Below are 6,093 nucleotides of genomic sequence, written 5' to 3' on the forward strand. Positions count from 1 at the left end.
GGGAAAGAGAGAGACAGCCCTCCCAAGAGGGTCTCGATGCCATGATCCTCCTCCCACTTCAGCCAGTCCCAGATTACGGGGAAGCACATGCTCGACATACTCAGGGAGGTCCCTGAGTGTGGGCCCAGAACCTTCTCCAGTGGGAGAGTCTCTTAGTGTGTTCTATTTTACTGCTGTGCTACCATCTGGCCCCCAGCCCACAGAGGTTTTCTTTTTTTTTTTTTTTTTTTTTTTTTTATCAGTGGGATCACATTATACCATGCTATTATTTGGCTTCCACGGAGAGATCTGGCCAGGAGGTGGTAGAGCCAGAACCAGTGCCAGAGCCTCTAGCCCCAAAGCCTGTGCTCTCTCCAGCACCACAGCTGAGGCATCAAACTGACCCTCACCTCTCTCCCCGATGGCACTAACACATAAGAAGGTGTTGTTCAGCTTCCTTGTGACTCAGAGCAGCTGCATTCCCCTCTGAGGTGGGGGTGACCCCAGGTAGGTTCTGCCCACCCAGTAGTCTGTGGCTTCCTGCCTTCTTCAGTTCAAGGGTTTCTCAGACAAGGAGGCGTCTTCAAAAATGCTCTTATTTCCCAGAAGACATCACTCAACCTGACAAGCAGCTGACCAAGGACAGGGGTTGTGGGCTCGTGGTAAAGTGCAGTGACAGTCAGAGTCCAGGGCCAAAAGCCACCTCCTGCAGCTCAACATCAATGCCCCCAGGGCCTCCGGGTTTACAACGACTAAGCTTCTGTCCCCAGAGTAGGTTCCCTTCTCTAGTCCTGAGCACCACCCAGAAGTGAGCTTTAGAAAGCCAGATGGTCTCAGCTCTCACAGGCTTCCAGGAAACCTTTTCGGTTCTAAGAAACCCCCGTTTCCTGCTTCACACCCAGAGCCCGAGTTCTTGGTGGGGAAAGGCAGGGAGGCCTCACCCCTTGCTCCCCCACCTCCAGTCTTCACCCTGGGGAAGCCTCCAACTGCATGGCTACTACCCACAGATGCAACAGGAGCAGCAGAAAAGGAGTGGGGTGGCTTCGGCTTCTTCCTCCTTCTGGGTTCTCCAACCTCTCTGGGGCACCCTCCACACCCATTTCTAAGTCAGCATCTTTCTGAGCCAAAGTAACTGATAAACCAAAAGGCATTCATTGTGGTTGTGAAATTTAATAAATCAGTGTTTCCCAGTGTGGGAATCATTTAGCATTGGTGGGACACAAAATGATTTAAGGTTTCCATGCAAGCACTAACCTTAAATTATAGTTAGTTACTCCCTTTTCTATCTCCTTCCAATATTTATTTTTAAAGACGTATTAATTTTATTCATGATAGAAAGTACACATGAACATGAGGTGGGGGCTCCCTCAACAGAGCTTCAACACATGGCACTGGTTAGCGGCACTGGACTTACACATGGTCGTCTGCGGTTTGAGTCCCAGATCTAGCAGCTTGCTTTCTCACTTTCTCTTTCTTACTCTCGCTCTATCCCTCTCTGGTCAAATTAAAATAACTAAACAAATAAAGTTAAATAAATAATTTCTAAAAAAACAAGATTATGGACACATGTATGCTCAGGGCACTCAGGAATGTCTCTGGACTTGAACTGGGCATCCTCCCATATAGGAGTACCATCACGTTTTATCACTGAGCCACCATCTGGCCTTTATCCAGAAAATTGCAAAGGACAGCAGGTGGAGAAGTGATTAAGGGGCTGGATTCCCACATGGGCAACCAACCAGTTTGAATCTTAGACCCGGAGGCTTGAAACTTACCCGGGCACCTGTGTGTGCATGTCCAAAACCCCGAGAGGAAAATGGAGGAGAAGGGACTGCAGTGTGGCCACCCCTCCTGGCCAGTGAGGTCTCAGTTTCTCTCTCTTCATCTCTCTCTGTCTCTCTAGCAAGCGCATGTGCCCTGTGGCAAAAATCTCTTCAAAAAGAAAAGAAAAGGAAATTGTAAAACTTAAACAAATGAGAATGTAAGCACAGATAGGTATGAGGCTCAATACTGTAAAGGTTTCATTTCTCCCAGATTATTCTAGAAATTCAGTGCAATCTCAGTCACATTCTGACAGGGTGTGTGTGTGTGAGTTTTTTCTAGCTCATTCTAAAATTTATTTAGGAGCACGAAGAGGGCTACTATTTTATGTAGGGTGTTCAGAAAAAGCTCTTTTGAGCGATGATGTGTGAGGAGTGAAGGATTCCAGGCAGGATGAGCCAAGGCTCTGAGGTAGCAGCTTGCTTGGAATGTTCCAAAAATGTGAGGTCAGTGTGGCTGGAGCAGACTGAATGAGAAGCAGAAATGAGGTCAGAGACGTAGCCAGAGGCCTGATCATGCAGGGCTCCGTAGGCTATGGTAAGAGCTCTGAAATTCATTCTGAGAGAAGCTGTGGGCATTTCCTGAATATGGAGCAATCCAATCTAATTTGAAAATGTAATATTTCTGAAAGGTGGCCCAGCTGTGATGGAGCACAGATTGCACCACTGTGTGAGAGGCTGGAAGCTACATGGGAAGCATAGTTTCGATTCCTGGACCAACCTGAACACACAGTTGGGTTTGCCTGCAATCCTAGTTAATTGGGGGGCAGAGAGAGAAGGACTGCGACACAGCAAGATTCTGTCAAAAAAAAAAAAAAAAAAAAACCAAAACACAAACAACAACAAAAAATTCGCCTGCTCTTACTCTCAATAAAAGAAGAAAATAAAATTATTTTTTTTTTTTTTTTTGGTTACAGAGCACTGGCACTCACCACAGGGAAGGAGAGATAAAGAAGGAGAGAGAGGGGGAAAGTGAGTAAACACCCCCAGGAGAGATGGCCACACCATAATCCCTTGTCCTCCGTTCTCCTCTTGGGATGTTGGGCACACGAGCACACATACCTGGTGTTTCCCAACACGCTAAGTCTGGGGACTGAACCATGCAATTGGCCATGTGGGATCCTGGGTTTAACCAACATGCCACCAGCTGGCCAGGGAGAAAATATTTTTGAAAGGACTGAAAATATTAATTGTAGGTGGTATGGAAATGTAAAAAATTAAGGGGCACAGGAATGACTAAGCTTTTGAAATTTCTACATCAAATATTAGTTCCTCAAGTCACAGATTTAGACTTTTGGATTCAGCTCAGCCCAAACAGAATGGGAATGAATCCTGGAGCCAATACTGACAAACACGCAGGCCAGGCAGGTCCAACTCACCTCCTTCTACTCTGGCTCCCAGCTGAGGTCCCCAAGGTCCCCGACTAGCTAGGCCTCCAATCAAAGCCTTCAAGGGCACAGGTCCAAAGAGCAGCTATGCTGACCAGCTCCTGAAAAACATCACTGACCTCAGAACTCATGAGATTCAAAGAAGCTTAAGCTGGAGCCAGATCGTTGCGTGGTGGTTAAGCCAGCTGGATCCCACGTAGCCAACTGCCTGGTTCGAGTCCCAGTCCCTGCAGTGTGAGAAACACTCTGCGTATATGTCCTTGCATAAATACCAAAAATCCCAAAAGGTGGGAGAAATGGAGATGAGGGGATTGTGACATGACTTCTCCCATGGGGGAGGTGCTTTCTTATTTTCTCTCTCTCTGTCTTCCTCCTGTGAGTACATGTACCCTCTGGCAAATTAAAAAAGAAGCCTAGAGTTGAAAGGGACTCTAGAGAGTAATAAAATAATAAATGATCAAAAGCTAGCATGGCCCTCAGGGAAACTATTATCTTTTCTCAGAAAGCCTTCCTTCAGTAAATGGAAGGTCATTATTCACTCAGTCAATCAACAAAGAGGCACCGCTTGTCAGGACGGAGTTCAACTCTAAGAAGCAGACTCGACCTGGCTCTGTCACTGTGGAGCTAAGAGTCTGATGTGGGAGAAGACAACGAAGAAGTGTTTACAAAATGCTCACGGAACCAGATAGGCTGATGTGATGGAGCAGGGGATGGCACATTTAAGTGGTGGACAGGTCAAATCTGGCTCACTGCCTCTTTTTCTCTCTTTATTTATGATAGAATGTGTGCATGTGCACATGAGAGGGAGAGGGAGTGAGAGGGAAAGGAGCACCCTCAATGGGGCCTGGACGCACACACCACGGTCCCCTTCCTCCAGTCCTCTAGCTAGACAGATCTTGAGCACTCATGAGTGTGCCTGTCATGTTTCAGGCCAACTGGGCTGGAGATTCAAATTACAGTTGCCACATGGTATTCAGCTTCTCTCAAGCAGTGCATTACTGAGCCACACACACCCCCACACCCACAAACACATGCTTTTTTTGGTTTTTGGGTTTTTTTTTTAAAGTTTTGCTATAGGGAGCATGCTCTTGCCAGAGAGAGACAGAGAGAAACTGAGGGCAATTGAGAAATCATACCCAGAGGGGGATGGCCATGCCACAGTCCCTTTTCCTCCATTCTCCTCTGGGGATTTTGGGTATGTATGCACACATGCCTCTTGTGTTTTTCAAGCTGCAGAGTCCAGGACTCAAACTTTAAAGCTGGTCATGTGGGATCTAGCAGCCTTAACCTCAATGCCACAGGCTGGCTGGCTGACTTCTTTTTTTTAAGAGGTTTTTACTTTAGGGTACATACATTTGCAAGAGAGACAGAGAGAGAGAGAGAAACAGACACACACATGAGAAGGAAAGTGAGAGATCACCCCGTGGGAGAATGGCCACGCTGCAATCCCTTTTCCTCCATTCTCCCTCCAGGATCTTGGGCACACATGCACATGCGCCCAGCATGAGTTTCAAGCCACCAGATCTGGGACTTGAACCGTGGTTGGCCATGTGAGAGTCTAGCGACATAACTGCTATGTCATCTGCTGGTCTCGGCGTTTTTTTATTTAATAAATGAAATTTTATTGGATTTAATAAATAAAATTGTACAGCCTTGCTCATTGTTTATCTGTTGTTTATGCTTGTTTTCATGCTGCAATGGCAAGTTTGAGTAGTTGTAACAAAAGCCTATGGCCTTAAAGTCTAAAAGCGGCCAAGCCTGCTGGCACAGCTGATAGCAAACTGGACTGCAGTGCTGGAAGCTACATGGCTGACAGCAGGTTCAGATCCCTGGTCAGTCTGAAAACATGCTGGGCATGTGTGTGGTTGAGACCCCGCATAGAGTATTTCACTCTATCTCTGCATCTCTGGTACATGTGCACAGGCTCTCTATCAAGAATAAAATTAATGAACTTGTTTTTTTTTCCCACAAGGCTTGTGCACTCACCTGAGAAAGACAGAGACCCAGAGAGAGGGAAAATGAGAAATCAACCCCCTGGTGGGGGACAGCCATGCTGCAGTTTCTTCTCCTCCATTCTCCTCTTGGAATTTTGGGCACTCATGCTCACAGGCCGCTGGGTGCAGGATTCAAACCGCAATCAGACTTGTGGGAATCCAGAGCTTTACCCCCATGCCACTTGCTGGCCCCTAAATAACAAGATTTTTAAAAGCCTCAGTATTGACTGGCCACATAGAGGAAAGTTTGCGTCCCACTGTCAGAGTGGCCGTGAGAAGCCTCTCCCAGCACTGTCCAGCAGCACTTTGCGGTGATGGCTACATCGGAGTCTGCAGTCCAGTCTGGCAGCCGCAACCACACGTAGTGATGGGACACTTGAAATGTGCCTAGACTTGGAGGAACTGGGATTTTACTTCATTTAATTTTAATTATTTTAAATACAACTTCAAATAGCTGCATATGGCTAGTGACTGCTTTAATAGACTGTGAAGTTCTATATAATCACTCAGGACAGAGTTCTCCTTTCTTCTTCATCCTTCTCCTAAATATTTTTTCAAGTGCCAATAAGCCACTGTAAGTCAAAGTCAAGGGCCAGACCAAAACCCAAGTGGTTAAGGGAGCTGGGTTCCACATGTTTAATGATGATGCGAATCCCTGCCCTTGGCAGCTTGAAAAACACCAGGCACATATGCACGTGTACCTCAAATCTCAACAGGGTGGAGAAATGGAGGAGAAAAGATTATGGCATGACCATACCTCACTGGGGGATGCTTTTCCCCCTCCATCTCTCTCTGTCTCTCTCTAGAAAGTACATGCACCCTTAGCAAATTGTTTTTTCTTTTTAAGAATTATTTATCTAACTTTATGTATCATCATCATCATTATTTTTTTAAATTTGTTACAGGGCATGC

General features: G+C 46.3%; 1 long non-coding RNA gene across 1 annotated transcript in view; it reads left to right on the top strand.

Annotated features, from left to right (window-relative positions):
- LOC102473207 (uncharacterized) overlaps nucleotides 1-1,375 on the top strand; it is an 8,189-nt gene extending 6,814 nt beyond the window's left edge. Inside the window, exon 3 of the long non-coding RNA XR_333678.3 lies at nucleotides 243-1,375. This is a non-coding gene — a long non-coding RNA (uncharacterized LOC102473207). The remainder of the gene's footprint in view (nucleotides 1-242) is intronic.
- The last annotated feature ends 4,718 nt before the right edge of the window (nucleotides 1,376-6,093 follow it).

The sequence above is a fragment of the Tupaia chinensis genome, unplaced genomic scaffold (assembly GCF_000334495.1).
Source record: "Tupaia chinensis unplaced genomic scaffold, TupChi_1.0 Scaffold000077_1, whole genome shotgun sequence".
In the NCBI taxonomy this organism is placed as follows: domain Eukaryota; kingdom Metazoa; phylum Chordata; class Mammalia; order Scandentia; family Tupaiidae; genus Tupaia; species Tupaia belangeri.